This window comes from Talpa occidentalis, unplaced genomic scaffold, assembly GCF_014898055.3.
Source record: "Talpa occidentalis isolate TD23 unplaced genomic scaffold, MPIMG_talOcc4v2.1 talOcc4.13, whole genome shotgun sequence".
Classification (NCBI taxonomy): Eukaryota; Metazoa; Chordata; class Mammalia; order Eulipotyphla; family Talpidae; genus Talpa; species Talpa occidentalis.
The window spans coordinates 8,504,100-8,523,411 of record NW_023601322.1 but is presented as its reverse complement, the minus strand read 5'-3'; positions in this window follow the sequence as shown (position 1 = coordinate 8,523,411).

The window sequence follows — 19,312 nt, the reverse complement described above, 5'->3', positions numbered from 1 at the left end:
AGTAGGTCTAGGTTGGTGTGGCCCTAGAAGCCTCATTCACAATCAGCTCTGGTGATCCTGCTGAAGCTGTCTCCTAGATCACAGTTTGAGAACGTTCCCATCCAGCGACTCTGAACCCTGGTTATGTAGAGTTCCCCAGGAGCTTTTTAAACGTGCTGTTGCCTGGGCCCCACCCCAAATCAATTACACTAGGCTTTCTGGGGGTGAAGGTTGGGAACCGTCTTTGTTAAAAGCTCCCAGGATCATTCTAACTAGCAGCTGGAGCGAGGAGGCTGGCCGGACAACAGTGTCCATGCAGAAGTGGTCCCTGGGTTGCCCCCTTGGAGAGAATGGGGTTTGCTTACAATTGAAGGCATCTGTTTAAGCCACACAATGGTTCTTTGAGTTTGATATAATTTCTCCACTTATAGATGAAGAAACAGAAGGTCAGAAAAAATGTGTAATTAGTCCAGGAGCATAAGTCCTATGAGTGCTGGAACCAGCTTTGTGTCTGGGGCCAAAGACCTCTTCTAATGTATCTTGTAGCTCCTTCCACTAAAAAAGGCTGTGGACAACAAAAGCAAATGCTTGGTCAGTTTTGGAGTTCAGTTCAACTGACGACCAGATGTCTTTGTAAGGCACAGATAACGCTTTATAAGCTGAGGTGGGTCACGTGCATGGAACGTGAGGTGAGGGATGACTCATCTGCGCGACACATCGGTGGTTCCTGACTTAGAGGAAGCTTCAGCACCTGCGAGAGTGACTTGCCTTCCTGCAGCTGAGACGCCTTCCCCAAAGACAGTTACTTCCTCTTGGGCAGGGAGCACCAGCACGATTGTCTTCTGCTTTTCTCAGGTTGATGGTTGTTGTGAATCTCGGTGGAACACTCATTCATGTTGAATATGGAAAGAGACTCCTTCGTCCCTTACCTCCTTGGCAGTGTTTCACTTTGGATGTGACGCGGCCTCCGTGGAGAGGTGTGGCCTCAGTGTCTTCCACCTCCACCTCGACTGGAGTATCTCTGGCTGGTCAGTTCATTGGGCTTTCAGCCTATTCCCTCTGACTCCCCCAGAGCTCCCAGTAGCCCAGGGCTGTCTGGACAACGTCATTATGGACCCCACCCACTGCTCCTTTCATCCAAGTGTGAAGGGGGACGGGCTCTCTCTACTGTGCTCCCACATAGGATTCCTTTAAAATAGAAGAAACTTTGGGGGGAGAATTTATGTGACTACTCGATTTATAAATGTTTAAGTTTGAAAATCTGGAATAAACTATTCTGTAAGTTTTTTTAACTTCCAAAAAGTATATAGGTGTCACATATTTTCTGCATTTATATAAGGTTTCACATTTTTGTCTGCAGATCACAAGACAAAAGCTTTTATTTTGAAAGTGGACTTTGGGTTTGAAAGAGGGACCACCTGTGCAGGTTTCTCATGTCCCACTAGACCTCAGCAATGATAACCAGAGGTGCTGGGCAGTGTCACTGTGTGTGCTGTGAAGTTGCAGAAGAGCCAGGACCCCAGGTAGCCACCCCCCTGGAGTCTCCCATTCCTTCTATTGCTCCTGCTGCACACTTCTCCACCTGACCCTTCTCCAGGTAATGGTCTCCAGCATCCTTTCCTTGTCTCATTTTTGTCTTCTCTCCTCAGCCTTGAAACCAGCCCCAGATCCTATCCAGGAGGGTCCAGCAAAGCAAAATTTCTTCCAACCTGCAACTGACTCATTTTGAGTATTTATATGTTACTCCGAATTGCCCCATGGAATTCTTTCTTAAATGACAGCGTTATTGAGATATAATTCACATATCATAAACCCACTCTTTCAAAGTCTGCAATTCAATATATAAAGGTGTATTGACAGAGTTGTGCAGCTATCACCACCACCTAATTTTGGACATTCTAACATCACCCCTAAAAGAATTCCTGTACCCATGAACAGCCATGCCTCATTTCACACCAACTCAACCCTACAACTTCACAAAATAAGATTTGCTTACTCTGGAATGTCATATAAACAGAACCACATAGTATATGACCCCTTGTACTTGACTTTCACTTAGCATATGTTTTCAAGGTTCATCCATGCTCTGGCAGGTAGCACTACTTTAGTATTATGGCTAAATAATACTCTATTATATGAATAGCCACAATTGCATTCACCCATTCATCAGGGGACTGGTGTCTAGGTTGTGTTTATTTCTGGCTATTTTGAATAATGCTACTATGAACGTTGAAGGGGGGCATGGAGAGAGGGAGAGTTACGGGGTCATGTGTTTTCCAAAGCAGCTCTGTCATGTCTATTCTAACCAGAAATGTCTTTGGACTCCAATTTCTCTGCATCTTCAAAACTTCCATTTTCTCTCTTTTTTGATAATTGCCATCTTAGTGGGTGTGAAGTAATATCTTGTATTTCTTTTCTGGTTCATGACTCAATACAGGATCACACATTCATCTAGTTAGTTGATAGATTTTTAGAAATCAACTCTATTGAGGTATAATGTACAGGTAATAAAATGCACGTACTTCATTTAAGTATTTCATTTAATAAGTTTAGCAAAGGCATGTTGCAAACATCCTTTCCTTTTCATTTTTTTTAAATAATAAATCTGCATTATGGAATAAAAAAAGAAAAAAAGAAATACACACTGTCTGATCCAAGCATTGGTGCCATTGGTGACCATGACCTAGATTTGTTAATTTAGGGATGATAAATGATGTTCTAATTCTATTATTTTTTTTCTTTATTCATTAACTGGAGAATATTTAGAGAGAGAAAAAAATTTTTAGCAACTATTTGGATATCTGAGATTCACATAGGAGAGGGAAAATCATCTTTGTTTTTTTCTTTTCTTGTATCTGCTTTCAAAAGAGTAAACTGTTTAGGAGAACGGATGCTTCACAACAGTGAAGAATGGACCCACAGACCATTTTTGTTCGTTTCCTAAGAACTCACCAAGCAAACTCTTTTAGTAAAGTCTCATCTTTGGTTTTTCCTGAAGAACATGCCAGTGCAAATGGAAACTCTGGCATCTTATGCCAGACAACAAACACAAAAATAATGTAGTGCTTCTCATCTTCAAAGCATTTCAGGGTTAATTATTTCTCCCATCTCCCCGAGAAGCAGGTGTAATTAACCTCATTTTAGAGATAAGAAAATGGAGACTTGAAGAAGATATGAGGGCTGCTTGCCCCCAGCGAAGATGGCGTCACCATGAAAGATGAGAATATAATTTATGTATGACTTAATTTTAGAGTTCATACTGTGGAAGGAAGAACAGGATGAGCCAGAGAGACACCTGAATGGGGCAACATCCAGAAATCCTTGCCCGCTCTGTGCTTTGGGAGTATCCAGAAGAATTTGATGCTGTAACATCCGGTACATGGTAGCTCATGAGTAAATGTTCATCAGACCTTGACAAACAAATAATGTGGCATGTTTGCCACTGTGGGTATTGTGGTAGTTAGCTTCAGACTCCTCTTTTTTTTTAAAGATTTATTTATTTATACAAGAACTGGGGTGCAGGCCAGATGTGTAGGAGGGTGAGAGGATTCACCAGAGACAGAGTGGGGAACAGAACAGGCAGACTGACTGAAATACCCTGCTGAGGGGAGCAGCAGGTGAGACAGGAGAGGTCTGCTGTGCCATGTGGGACTCTCGCCTGCCAGCCGGGTGGAACATGTGCTGCAGAGTCTGCAGACAGCTTCACAGTGTGGTGCTCAACTGACTGCACTACCAGGGAGGTCCCAGACTCCTCATTTATGGTGCACCAGGAAGCTGGAAGATGACAGCTGTTTTTTTTTCTTGAAGTTAGAACTATCGTGGGTATGCTTCGCATATAAAGATAGTTTCTGTATTCAACTTTGAACCTACTCAGCTTCTGCCAACAGAGCACATGGGTTTGTGAACCTGGAATAAACTATACACACACACACACACACACACACACACACATAGTTCTTAGGCTCAGTCTTGTCAGCATCAGGCTTGGCTCTTGGCTTATTTACAGTGAAGATGTTGAAGTTCAAGCAATCTCAGTGCTTTGGTGCTGAAATGTACAAAATTTGTGTTCTCCACCCACCAGACTAATTGTTCCAACGGCTCATAATTGTTTAGACCTGGGGTGAGTTTGCCTCCTCAGCACAAATGCCACTGTCAGTGGTGTAAGAGCGAGGAAAACACAAGGCGTGTTTCAAAAAAGAAGAAACCAGAAAGCCAGAAGCTTCTTTCTGGGTCATCCAAAGCACCTAACTTAACCTAGCACCTCCTCACCTAAAAGCTCTGTGGTGAGTTTATGATGATGTGACTATCTTCTCCTTGAAAAGAATCATTAATACCTTCCCTCTGTGGTAGACTTCTAAGTCACAAATCAAATACCTCATGGTTGACTTGGTGGAAGAGTAATCTCTGCTTCATTTGCAACTCATGTTGTTACTTCCACTTAATTTTTAAGTTTTGTGTCAATAAACCGATTTATTGACTTTTTTAAGGGACTGCACTCCTGCTGAGCTTTTGTCTTTGCCTAACTTAAAGACGGCTTTGATGTGGCCTGTCAGCTCTCTAAAGACATCCTTATAATCATTCAGACAGGTAAAGAAGAGGGATGAAGGGTCTTACACAGCCTCTTCCTACTCCAAATCTCCTCAAAGACTTCCTCAGGCGCCTGCTGATATCTTCCTGTGATATCACACTGGTAATAGAGGGTAGACATTAGATGCTCATCAAATTCTGGAATACCATGAACTTGAAAAGAATAGATTGACGATTAGTATCAAGGATGCATTATTTTACATTAAGAGAACAACTCAATCATTATAATATTAACAAATGGCGAAGCTGACAGTACAATTTGGTTTAAAGGTGCACAAGAATCATGGCTCCCTAACAGTGAGGTGTGTGGGGATATCTATCATGGGGGGAAGCCATGCCTCTCTGGCCAAGAATGGTACTTAGCACATGGGACAGTACAGAGCTTACTTCTAAATAAATCTGCATGGGGGTTTATGGTACTTTATGGTGGAAATAACACTGTCAATGTAGAGGGAATTAACCTTGATTCATTGATTTTCTTTCATCCTTGAGCTATAATTAGGACTCCATAATTATTCCTTGAAGTTTCAAATGTATTTTGTTTCTTCAATCAGGCCATACTTTACCGTGTTTCTCCTTAGAATCAGTTGAGTTGGTTTGGAAATCATTCAGTGTTACACAGCTTTGGGGGCACTCTGTCACAGGGAACAAGTTCCCTTCTACTCCAATCTGTGCTGCTGCCTACGTCCATAGCTGCTGGAAAGCAGCTCTCCTAGAGAACACTATGTCGCCATATTTGTTATGGAAATCAGGTGTCCAATGCACTGGCTTGCCATTGTTTGCTGAATGCTTCTGATGTGGAGACTAGTCAGTGTGTTTCTGGCCAAGGGAAACATCGTGAAGTTGAAGACAGACAGGCTGTAGCAACTGCAGCTGCTGGTTTGGAGCAACTTTGCCTCCAGAACCCTGGCATAGAGCCTACTATCATCACCATCATCATTTTTTAAATCAGTTTTTCTCTTGCTTTCTTTCTTTTAATCATGGGTGGGTAGTGTGGTATTTGTACAGGCTTGGACTTTGAAGTTTGGGTTCTGGGTGTGAACTTGACTCAATCCGGCAGTTACTTGAATTTCTAAAATCACTTTCCTCATTTGTAAAATTGGAATCATGGTAAATAACTAACTTTGAAAGAGATGATATAGATAAAATTGTTTTGGGGGAAAGGCTGGATGTACAATAAAAAGGTATAACCTCAAAGCCCCATTGCAAGAATTGTCATAATGACAGTAAGATAAATATCCACTTTTTAATATGGAATTTAATAAAAAAAAGTTAAATGAATACTCCCCTTTTCAAAGCTTTAACTCTCTCACTACTCACTCTCACCCCCCCACTGCACCTCTGGCCTGTACCGCCGTTTTTGTATGTACAAATAAATAAATCTTTAAAAAAATTTCACTTTTATTCTTGTTTTTCTTACTCTTTTACCGTTGCTCTTCACTGTTAATAAGACATCCAGAATTAAATGAAGAACGCAAAAACTTCACAGATTGTGTGTGTGTGTGTCTGTCCCTGGAAGGGACTAGGCTGAAATGTACATAATATGCAGGTGTGAGTGAATGAATACAGGTACAGAATGAGGTCTGGGGAAGATATAGATTTTTTAAATGTCTATATTGGAAGGACCTGGAGCTACAAAAAGCAAGTCCCTGAGTCTTGCAGGTCTGGGGAAAGAGGACAGTGGATAGGCAGAGTCACCCTTAAATTCCATGTTAGGAGGGCACTTAGTAAAATCTAGAACTTACAGTTCTCCAAAGAGTTCACCCTGGGCCTGCCATATTATAGAGTACAGGTTGATTCAAAGATTTCTCCCTTGGAGACTTCTTGGAAATTCCTTGGAGACTTCTTGGAAAATGCCCTTCTTGGGCCTCCCCTGGTGGCGCAGCAGTTCAGCGCTGGGCTGTGAAGCTGCCCACAGCCTCTGCAGCACCGGTTCAAGCCCCGGCCACTGGCAAGGGTCCCACATGGCACGCAGACCTCTCCTGCCGCCCGCTGCTCCCCTCAGCAGTGTACTTCATCAGTCTGCCTGCTCTGCTCTCCGCTCTGACTTTGGTGAATTCTCTCACCCTCCTGCGCTTCTGACTGTACCCAGTGCTTGCATAAATAAATAAATAAAGCTTAAAAAAAAAAAAAAGAAAATGCCCTTCTTTTCCAAGTTTAACAAGTTGTCTTCTTGCTGCTGAGGTCAGTAGCCTCCTGCATTCTCTCGGTCATTCAGTCTTGTTATCACCTAGAAGCTTATTGGAGCAGTGCTTCTTAGAATCCACACAATACGTCCCATAGTCCACATGAGTGGGTCCATTTGATCTCAGATGAAACCCACGAGTATGGTGTTTGACGAGTGTAAGTTAAGAACACTGTCTGAATTTTAACCTGGTTCTACCATTTACTAACGTGACCTGGGGGACTTTCTCAATAGCCCTGTGCCTCTCTGCTTTTTATCTATTCACTTATAACATTAAATCAAAATAGAACTTAAGTACAATGGTTATTGTAAGGCAGGTAGTGCCTTATAATATAAAGTATTTAAAATTTAAAAAATGCACACACAGAGCACTATGGGCTTAAGTCTCAAGTTTGCAGGGAAACTTTGGACTTAGTGATGCACATCTCTAAGAGTCGAACATCGACTGACTCCTTCTTGATATGCTTTATTGCATCATGGGACAAGGCAGAGATCACCCCTGTGAGTCAGCACATTGGCTGATGCTGCAGAGGAGGAAGGAGGAGGCAGCTGCAGGGGCAGGCCTGTTCCCACTTGCTCACCCCACCTGGGGCGGGGATCCTCCTGCAGGTGCCCCTGTGCCCCAGTGCCTTGGGCTCCTTTCATCCTTGTTCTGGGTGATCTCTGGAGGGGTCAGGGCTCGTGGCTCATCAGGGGTGTGGACCAGCTTCTGTGGGACTGCTGAAGGCCCCCAGTCTGCCTCCAGGGATGTTCTCGAATTTCTACTACTTCTTTTTTATTTTTGAATGTCTACTTCTTAAGAAACATTTTTTTTTTTTAAGTTAGGTAGCCCTCTGTTAGCAACTAAAGTGGAAAATATTTATTGTACTGCACATAGTGATTGTCTATCAAGAGATTTATTATGCAAAAGCCAATTTGTAGCAGATAGCTTTTTGAAAATGCTTTGCAGAGTTATCACTTTTCAATCATAAGAAAGGATACATGATGGAAGATACAGAAAACTAAAAAAAATTAATCATCTTTAATTTCAACAATGAGAAATAACTGTTGAAATTATTCTTTGCATTTACTTTATGTCGTCTAAGTAAACGCACATAATGTAATTTTTTAATTATAAAATGCAATAACAGCAAGAAATAATATCCCTAAATATATAGATAGGTTTTTTAACCTATCCTTCTACAACTTAATATTATGAACATTATTCTTTGGAAACATATTTTTAGTTATTTCCTTATTGATGGGTTTCTAATTTTTCTGTTAAAATTACTGAGGCTATTTTTGTTCATTAATCATTGACTTCAGGTATAATTCTTTCCTTAAAAAAGATTTCTAAAAACTGTATTGTTGTGTTATAGGATATGGATGTTATAATAAAGGTAACATATTATCAAACTATTTGATAATATGAGTTGACCAACTGACATTTAAACAGTTGTATTGAAGTTCTTTCTACTGTATATTATGTATTTTGATTCTTAGACTTGTTGCTTGAGTCCTATAAGGATTATGTATGAAAAAAGATTATGAAATCTTTTATTCATTTGAAATAATTTAACAAATGAATGTGCAGTCACCCCATCATATGTCTCTATTACCAATGAGTTAAAATTCAGTCATTAAAGAACCTTATGTTTAATTTTCATTTCATTTTTATGTCACCTCCAAATGCATTCCTATTATTAATTTTTAGGAGTAATTGAGTTCTTTTAGGTTAGGTGAAAGTAGACTCGAAATTTTACATCTGAAATGAGTATAAGGACCAGGCGTTCAATCCTCACATCTTTTTACTTGGATTCTGAGGCCCAGCAAAGGATGATTAATGCCTATTCAGCGGTGGAGGATGGCTCAGAATGGACTGCAAGACAAAAAGTCTCTTTCCCACACTGTCACTTCCCTCTTCTCTACATCCAAAAACTGAATCCAAGTGATTTGATGTGAATTTTCTTCTTGGATATGCTTTTACTCAGTGAGGATTAGTAAGGATTAAGGATTAAGGATTCAAGATTCTAAAGGCAAATTGTGCCTATTCGCAGTGTCTGGTGATCTGTGGCTTAATTACGTAGTCCTGCTATTTATTTATTTTTTTTACTGTGTAGCTGGGTTTAGCTGTTTTAGTTTATTTTTTCTTTCTTCAGTCTGCTTCTTAGTAGAAGACTTTATGTAAGTTATTTTCCATTATAGGCTATCATTGAATACGAATTTCTACACAGAATTTTAGGCTTTTCAAACACTAAAAGTTGATGTCTAAAAGCACGTTAAGCTGTCAACTCTCTAAATGGAAGTAAAAGAAAGGATTATAAATCTGGGGCCTTGAAAAAAATTTTCTTCTGTCTCAGAAATTCTAAGGTAGACTCATTTATCTTTCCTGACTCAGTTTCTCCACATGTGAAAAGGAGATAATAGCTCTCAGTGACTAGGCGGGACTCTCTATTGTGCAATTTTGTGAGTTGTTGGAAATGTGCCAGGTTATCATTACTATTCTGTTGTAGGGGAGAGGTGTCATATGCATGGATGGCAATCACACTTAGCAGTGGGGGATAATTTGTAGGTATCTGGAAAGAGTGCTTAACAGTTTGTGGTTGAAACTGAACTTCTTAGAAAAGGTGTGTGTGTGTGTGTGTGAGAGAGAGAGAGAGAGAGAAAGAGAGAGAGAGAGAGAGAGAGAGAGAGAGAGAGAGAGAGAGAGAGAAAGAATGAATGACTGTGGACATGCTATAACAAAGCTCCTTTGAACTGTCCCGGGAGTGGCTGGGTGTGTCAAGCCATGCCTCAGTCAGAATGCTGAGTAATCAAGGTATAATGTTTGTGATGTTTCAACCTATAGGTAAGAAAAAGCACCCACAAAATAGTCTCCTAGGTTATTAAATATTTGGGATGACTATTACTTTTGTTGAACTAGAGGAAATCATTGTTTGATAAAATTATATGATGAATTCATTCTTGTAGCTATATTTCTTTCTTCCAAAAAAAATCTATCCTTTCTATTCTTTTTAATATATTGGTCAGTAATATGCTTTTTGTGGCAACGAAAATGGAAAGAAGATTCTAGATTATTTTTGGAATCATGTAACAAATACTTTTTACAAGAAGCAAGTATATCATTTCCTACTAAATATTTTTGAAGAAACATTTATTTTACAGATGGAAAGTAAAATGAATCAGTTACAGGGATCTTGAGTATCTACAGAGAGAAGTGGATGAAACAGCTGATATTCAAGGCAATGTCAGGCTGATTTCCAAAGCAAAATTATGCCTTCTGCTTCATTCTCAGGTAAGGTTATTTCTCACTTTTTTGTTATGTAGATATTTTATTGAGCATTTACAATCTGCCAGGTATTATTCTAATTTCATTGATACGTCACTCAGAAAACCATAAAAATTCCCAACTGAGATTCGAGTTGTGAGGGCAATAAACAAATATAAAACTATACTGTACGGACAGCTATAAAATCTGGTCTTATGTTTGCTTTCTATAGGTTCAAACTTCATCAAAAGGAAGATCAAATTGTTCTAGAGTTGACTTGTCATAAGACTGCAAACTGTGCATAACCATAATAAAACTATTTTGATATCGTTGCCCTTTAAACTATTAGCATGACCAGAGTCTGTTGCTTGCGAATCCATGGATCAGTGTAACTGACAACATTGTTCTTTCCAGGCATGTGCTTCAAGATGTGTATTATTTATTTATTTAGAGATCTGACTGGTTTTATCAACCAATTCATGAATCAGGCAGCCTTCCATCTCGGACCTAATAGGATGTGTATCTTTTATACTTTCATGATTATTATAGAATCTCAGATTAATAGAAATTTAAAGCTCAGTTATAGTCTCCACCAAACCCAAAGCTGGGTCTTATTCTTCTTGATATCTGTTCCAGGGTCTGACAAAATCAACAAATCAATCACAGACTCCAATCCATGTGTCCAAATGAAGTGAGAAAACAGAATAATATCAATACATTGCTAGTCGAAGAAATTCTTGAGGTCATTCTCTCCTCAAATCAACTAGCTGTCATGCTTTCCAGAAACTAGAATGTGAACTACTTATATAACTCCACTGGCTTCCTCTTTTCTGTTTTCCATGCTTTTAGGTGGCATTTGAAAGGACTTAGCTTTGTGACCACCATGGAGAAGAGCACTTCTGAAATAGTTCATTGCAGTCAAACAGAATCAGTTTTAATATCTTACCACTGAATGGGAATCTCTGTTTTGCTTCAGCCACTAGTTTATCTTTGTCAATGATGGTACGCTTGAGACTTGTAGCTCCTGTTTGATGAAAAGAAAATAGCATGGTTTTACTTTCTCCAGAGACACCGCAACAAGAATGTTTCTTTTAAAAAATGCTTTAAAATCAACATTGGTTCATAATTTAATTTTGCTTATTTATGTCATATTTAATTTTGCTTATTATTTATTTTGCTTATTTATGTCATTTATTAAATCAATATGTTACTGCTGTTATCAACATCAATACAAACATTTAAGGGAGGATTTGGATACATTATTCATCATCTTCACTAAGTTTCTTTTGATTATAAGTTAAATACCATTTGGTCCAGAATGAAGGTTTTTTTTTTTATAGTAATATTTTTTTTTTAAGATTTTATTTATTTATTTATACAGGCACTGGGTACAGTCAGAAGCGCAGGAGGGTGAGAGAATTCACCAGAGCCAGAGCGGGGAGCAGAGCAGGCAGAAGGACCGAAGTACACTGCTGAGGGGAGCAGCGGGCGGCAGGAGAGGTCTGCGCGCCATGTGGGACCCTCCTCCGGTGGCCGGGGAGCAGCCGGGGATCGAACCGGCGCCACAGAGGCCGCGGGCAGCTTCGCAACCCAGCGCTCAACCGCTGCGCCACCGGGGACGCCCCCAGAATGAAGTTTTATAAGTGCAAAAATATAAATGGTGCAAAAACCTCCATATTTTTCCAAACAACCAATGCATTTGGGCTATGATCTTCATATTGCTTAAGTGATGTTTTCCTTCCTATAATTTTGAATGCATGCAGTAGTGTCTTGCAGGAAAAGTCAATCCTAAGAATAAACGTGGTTTCTATTATCTACCACTCATTTTACATACTATTTTTAATATTGTATTTTTTTTTTTTATTGAGGTAACATTGGCTTACAGCACTGTTATGATTTAGGGACTCAAGTTACACCTCTTCAGGTGTATGTTTCCACACCAAACCCACCACCAAAGCTCCAGTCCTCCATCATAGTCCATTGGGCTATGCTCACCTAGCATGTTGGACTGTCCTCCTCACCCCAATTCTACAGTCAGATTTCTAGGGTATGTTTTGTTTTAGTTTTGCCTGTGCCTTTGTTTTGTTTCTTTATATAACAAGAATTCTTTTGATACGGATGCTCTACTTAACCTTTTTAGGACTGTACCATATCTGTCCAATAGATCTTGTGTCACCCTAGTGATGAAATTTCATCATGCTTTGCTCTCAGCCCGAAGGGTCTCCTGATGTCAACTGATGCTTCCTCCAGGAAGCCTTCCTCAATTTTCCCAGACCCAAGGATCTCACTCATCTCTGCACTTTTCCCCAAAAATCTCTCTAATATCACCTACCAACCTGAATTCCTTTAGCTCTTATGTTCCCATTGGACTAATTGTAAATTCTTTGGGGAGAAGGAGTCTGTCTTATACCCACAGTTGAATGGTGCTTCTGACTTTAAAACATTCAGAATTATAGTCTGGGTTCTTTGGGCGTTGCTGAGTTTCTGTCACTGGGAGTGTTTCTGCCCTGGTTAGACAAATATTGACAGGATTACTGTAGGGGAAATTCAAACACCTAAAGGCAGAATGGAAAACACTCTCTGATTGCAAGTCTCTTGAAATCTTTGGGCCATAGCAGCAGGCATGGAGTAGGTGTCCAGTAAATGAGTAAGTGAATAAGATGTGAATTTCATGCCTTAGTCTTGTGGCCATTATCACTATTTCCAGTCTGCACCTGCCTGAGGAATCAGCAAGGTGGGGATAATAGCCAGCATTATTGGAGCTTTATTGTCAAAACACACACACACACACACACACACGTCTCATATTACTGATGAGGATGGTCAGGTCAGAGAGTTGAAGCTCTAGGTCTAGGATTTCTTGAGCAATGAATGGTAGACTCAATTTCAAATTTACGACTCCTCCCCTAAATCCACATTTCCTGCTAGAACCAAACAGTGCCATTTTTGACAGCTCTTCTGCCCACATCACCCTCCTCTTGCCTCCACTTGCTCACTGATGGCTGCAATCACACTTTTGGAGCCGAACTTGTTTAGCTTATGACTTTGATCCTGGTTAATAATAAAATATCCAAGACATGGCAGAGAGGGGAACTACCAGTCATTGCACAGCGAGATGAGTTACTTGCATTCCTTTCGTCCTAAGCATTCATTGAATGCGCACTGTCTCGCAAGTCCCTGCAGCCTTGGCATTACATAAGTGAAGGGGGCTTGGTCCTGACCTTTAATAATGGAGACTGCAGACTAATATATTATTATGACAGGATAGGCTAAGTGAACAATAGGAGGTGCTAGGTGAGCACAGCCAAGGCACTTTTGCTGGGGTGAGGTCCTTTCCTGAGAACAGATTGGGATGGAAGGGGGTGGGTCTCAATGACTAAAGGGGCTGCAAGAAGGCAGAAAACTGAAATATACAAAGAGCAGGCAGAGAGAGGTCAGAGCAACTTCGTGTGATCCTGATCACTATTTTTATTGGGAAGACCATCAAGCAATTTTGCCTGTCAATTTGGGATCTCTCTCTCTCTCTCTCTCTCTCTCTCACACACACACACACACACACACACACGCACACACACACTCAAACACATGCCAATTTCCTTCTTTTTTAACCACCTTTACCCCCATTTTATTTTTTTAATTTATACATATTTTTACATCATTGTTCATTTTTAAACAATGTTTGCTTCCCCCCACCCCCTCAGGTGCAGTCCCCATAGAGTTTCCTCCACCAGGTCACCCGTGCAGTGCACCATCACCTCAGTCCCCTGTGCTGCTCCCTCCCTCCCTCTGATCCCTCTCCAGCCTCCTCCCCTGCAGGATGGCTCTGGTTTATAATTGTCTGTTTTTGTTGTGTTGTGCTGTGTTTTGTATTGTTATTATTTTTTTCCCCTAATGTCTTATTTGGTTCCCCTATGTTCCTCCTGTCTTTTCATAGGTAATGACCTCTTTGGCCTCCAGCACAACAAGCTCCTACAGCAGTTGGCCTGGGAAGGGTGGAGGTTGGTGGAAGGGGGGGTCCTCTGTGGCCTGGTCATTTTTGAGCAGTATGGATTATTCTTGCATCACATATTCTTTCAGATTCATACACTATTTCACCTTTTGGTCCCACGTGGGCCACTAGGGCTGCCCTTATTTCTGTGTTTGTGTGTATGCCTGTAGCCCAGGGCAGGCTCTGCGCACAGCGCTTCCTGCCCGAGCCTGTCCGAGGCCCTCAGAAGCTGTGCAGACAACAGCAGCTTCAGTCTGAATCACAGCTGAGCAGCCAAGAGGTGTGAGTAAGAGCTGAGAGTGCAGAAGTGGGAAGGACAGAGGGAGGCTGGGAGTGGCCACGGTGGGAGTGGCGGGGGTGTTCAGGTGAGGCCGCTGCTGCTTCTGCCCCACAGAGGGCTGCTCTGGTCTAGGTCCTTCTACACCTCGGTTTCCTTTTCCCTGGCTGTGCATTTCCCAGGATTACTGTAAATCCAGGTAAGCAAAGTGGGAGTGGAGGGCTGGAGAATTCCCTTTTTGGGCAGTTCTTAAAACAGCAGCGTTCTTCGGGCAGGTTGGAGATGGGGGACAAAGTGGGTGCAGGTGGGCGGTGGGCGGTGGGCTGTGGCCCGTAGCTCACTGGCGGGGGCTTGTACCTCCTGGTCCTGCGGGAGCCAGCATGCCAGGGGGGCAGCTGCAGAGTGGGGAAGTGAAGACAGAACCTGTTAGAAGGGTTAGGTGTGTTGGGAGTTGGTGGGGGGGGGTCACGTGGGGGGACAGGATAGTGCTGATTCCTGGAGGAGAGGAATTTGTGAGGCCATTTTCAGGCTACCTTGGGCTTCAGAATGCATGGGGTGTTGCTAGTTTCAGAAAGGGAGTTCCTCAGCTCCTGGAGAGAGCAGGGGAGCGGTTAGTGTCTGGCTCGCTTCCTGGTTGGCCTTGCGGGGCTGAGATTCAGACTCAGGAAAGGGTCTGTTTCTGGCATTTTGAAGCTTCCAGCTAGTGTCACTGTCTCATGCTCGAGTTCCTCTACGCGGAAGGCTTTCTCTCTCCCCCTTTCCAAGGTTCAGGACCCGGGGAACGAGTCATGGCTCCGAAATGTGTGTTCTTGGGCTACTTTCAAATGGGTTGCCTCACAGGCTCTTCCACTGTTTTTTATGGCTTCAATGAAACATGTCAGACTAATGACCTGCCTCCCCTGTCAGGCTGTTTCAGGGACTTGGTCAGATCCGGTTGGGGTGGTACAGCTGAGGGGGTCCTCGTGTGTGTCAGTCAGCCCCTCAGTGTGCAGCTGGGCACGGAGGCTCACAGAGGAGACGTGTCCCAAGGAGTGTAGTGTGGACGAGGCAAGGTAGAGGAGGACCCAGGCCCTCACGCTTACTCAGGGCATTTCTACCATGCTGTGGGCACTGTTGGCAAGTTTGCACCCTCTCCACAACCTGAGCAGACCTGAATAGAATTAGGTGGACCCCAGACCTCAGATGCACCAAGACATGCCAGTGTTTGATGGGTGGGGAGACGGGAGCCTGCCCGAAGAAAGGGTTCTCCAAGGCTATGACTCAGCAGCTTTAAAGTGTTGCTTCCTAACGCCGAGAACCGCACCACATCAACCCCTCAGGGGCGTTGGCTACTGGGGAGGGGGTCAGCCCCCCATCTCTGTCCTTCTGGTGTGGCAGGTCTGACTCTCCTGTCCCGCTGGGTCCAGTCTACAGAAAGGGGAGCAGATCTGACACCTCAGAATATCTGAGCAGAGAGGAGGCTCCTGTACCACCAGAAATGAAGCAATTGACCTTATTACTAACAACTGCTTCATCCTTCTTGCTAACAAAGCACTTTCATATCCATTCACTCATTTCATCACTCTAGGAACCCTCCATGATGCGCCTTTACCACAGAAATGCCAAGAGCTCCGATTTTCTTAATCTGGCCCTGACATTCCCGTCCTCATGACATTAGCATGTGCACAGCAGAGGCTGTGTTTTCAGCTCTTTCATTGAGTTACTATAATGGCAACATTTCTCAAGACCTTACCTAAGGGCTGGCTGCTACAAATACTTAGAGATTTTCTATCACCTTTTGCTTTATCTGTAAAACAAGGCAGATGAGGCCAAACAATGCCCATGATAACCTGGCACAGTGAACAATTAGTCAAGGAAGGAAAACGACGCATTTCACAGCTGTGCCCGCCCACGCGTGTGGGTGTCCATGTAGATGGGAGTGGTGGGTGGCCTGTAGGAAGTGGCGGTGCCTGCTTGAAGCCCAGCCTGTCTGAGAGTGGAGGAGGCGCTGCAGCTGATGTGGGGACAGCAGACAGAATCCAGGACTGTCCCAGGCAAAGCCGGACCCATGGTCAACCTGCCCTAGACCTTAACCTCAGCCCAGCGGTCTCCAGATGAGAAGTTTGACGACCTTTTGCTTTGATGCATCAGACACTTTGGAGATCTTCACACAGGGGCTGAGAGACGCTGTGAGTCCAGGGAAGGTGCTCCCTGGCCCCTCCCCATCCCAGAGTTTTCATCCTAGCCCTGGCCCCTCCATTTGGGACAGTGTGCAGGATTGGCTGTGCCAGCTCTCTTTGGCACACGTTACTGTGCAGGGCTAACTCCCACTTGCTCTTTAGGACTTAACTAGATGACGGAGACATGGCTGAGGCTCCTGCCATGAGTAACAGTCTCTCCTGAGGCTCACTTGGTCACTTGTGCCCTCTCCCACCTCCCTCCATGAGAACACCCCTCACACTGACCACCTTATCACACATGTCACACCAATGGCTCCTTAAAGACAAGGGCCCTGTGGTCACCTTTGATTTCTTATTATCATGCTCAGAGCACCAGCACTTGGTTGACACTTCTGAAGGCCAGCAACATAGTGTTGACCCTCCCGCAAAGCAGGTTTGGACTGAGAGCTTCCGTTTATACTCGGAAATACTCGTGCGTGGACAGCGTAAACTTACTCTGTTGAAGAACACTGTATAGAATCCTAAATGCTCTTTTCTCTTCCTAATGATTTTCATGGTAACATTTTATATTCTGTAGTTTTTTTTTTTTTTTAAAACGTTTTCTTTTAAAGATTTATTTATTTATTTATTCATTTATTTATTTATACAAGCACTGGGTACAGTCAGAAGCGCGGGAGGGTGAGAGAACTCACCAGAGCCAGAGCAGGGAGCAGAGCAGGCAGAAGGACCGAAGTACACTGCTGAGGGGAGCAGCGGGCGGCAGGAGAGGTCTGCGCGCCATGTGGGACCCTCCTCCGGTGGCCGGGGAGCAGCCGGGAATCGAACCGGCGCTGCAGAGGCTGCGGGCAGCCCCGCAACCCAGCGCTCAACCGCTGCATATATTCTGTAGTTTACTTTATAGTAAGAACACAGTATGTGATACACGTAACATACAAAATATGGCTTCCTCAGCTGTTTATGTTTTGGTAAGGCAGCGGGTCCATGCCAGGCTATCAGGAGCTGAGTTTGGGGGTGGGGGTGTCAAAAGTGATACTCTGATTGGAGTTTGCAATGGCAGATACGCAACAAGAACTTCTTAAATTAAGAAAAACAGGAAAAAAGGGGTATTTTTGGTATCTCTCAAGGGGTAACTCAGGACTTGAATTTTTTCTCAATACTTTTTTTTTAAAACAAATGCCAGCGAAGATGCAGCCACAGCAAAGGGAGGTGCTAAGGTGTGGTCAGGAAGGGCTCTGCTGGGAGCTGGAAGGTTCTGGGTCTGGTTTTACTACTCTCACTGCGTGTGGGTGGCCTGGGAGAATGTCTTCACTGCATTGGCTTCACTTTCCTCAATGAAGGGGTGGGGCCACGCCAGTTCCATTGTCAGATCTTACCCCACCTGAAAGTTTGTGTGATTTTAGGTCATAATCCAATAATCACGCAACTTTACAAAAACCTTTTTTTTTCTTTTTACTTTAAGGAAAGCTTTATTACTTGACACATCCCAGGGATGTATTATCAATGGAGAAAGAGCTATATAAAATTTAAAGCCTTTTCAATACGAAGCAACTAAAGAGGATTAAACTATGATACTGTTTGACAAAAGAGAACTCAAACTAATTTTTTTTTTGCATTTAGTTTGCTGTTAATCCTAAAAGAAGCCCACATTTCAAGTTATAAACTTAGCTCATGGTTTTGCAATGTGAAATGTTTTGAGGCAACAGGAGCAGACACACCACAGATAGGCGCTAGCTGGGGTGTAACTGGCTGCATCAACAACATTTGCAAGGTAGTTGGGTGGTTGCCATTTTAAGATAACATTATTTCTTCTTTTTCTCCTCCTCCCCCTTCCACCTCCCCTTCCCCCCTCCCTCTCTACTTCCTCTCTCCCTCCTCCTATTCTTCTCAAATAGTTTAGGGGCACATGTGAAATGCAGTAAGACCACTGGATCAGACTCTCATCCAGTGAACCTCTGTGACAGCCTTTACTGGAAGGAGTGCAATGAATTCTTACAATGACACTTGTTATTACTGCTTAAACTTCTATGTCCCTTCTCTCTCACTAAAATAGAAGTCTCTTAAACTTTCAAGTGGCTGGGCCTCCCTGGTGGCGCAAGGGGTTAAGCACAGCACCATGAAGCAATGCAGCCATTTCCACAGCCACTGCAGCACGAGTTCAATCCCCGGCCGGCCAGGGAGCAACCCACATGGTGCAGCAGACCTCTCCTGTCTCCCCGCTGCTCCCCTCAGCAGTGTATTTCAGTACATCTGCCTGTTCTGCTCCCCACTCTGTCTCTGGTGAATCCCCTCACCCTCCGCAACTCTAGCCTGTACCCCAGCCTTTGTGTGCATAAATAAATAAATCTTTAAAAAAACAACAACAAAAAACTTTCAAGTGGCTAAAAGTTGTAGTGTTTTTAAGTTGGAGTGGTACAGTTTCTCTTTGTTATAATTATTAAAAGACTTTCATGAATGAAAGAAGTTCTCTCTGTGACAAAGTGATAAGGAAATAACAAAAGTCTGCAGCAACATCAGCACTCTGAACACAAATCATTAGATGTGAAATTTACTATGTGGGAGTTGCTAATCTCTCGTTGCCATAATTTTTATAGCACTTGCTCATGCAAAGCAGTCCCTGCAGAATGTGAGACAATCTCCTGGGCGTGAATTGACCATATGCTGAGATTTGTTTAAATGTTTTGACTGTCTTGCAGCCAAGCCATTCCTTAAGCTACCTCAGACCAGATAAGTTTTCCAGTGTTTTGAGGTCACTTAGGAACAATGGTTGAGCACCGACCTGACTGATGACCTGGTGTCATCGACCCTGATCCATTTCCACAGACAGACCTTTCTGATACCTTTGTCAAACATCAAAAGCGTTGTTGTCGGGACCTCAGATATTAAGGGCTCC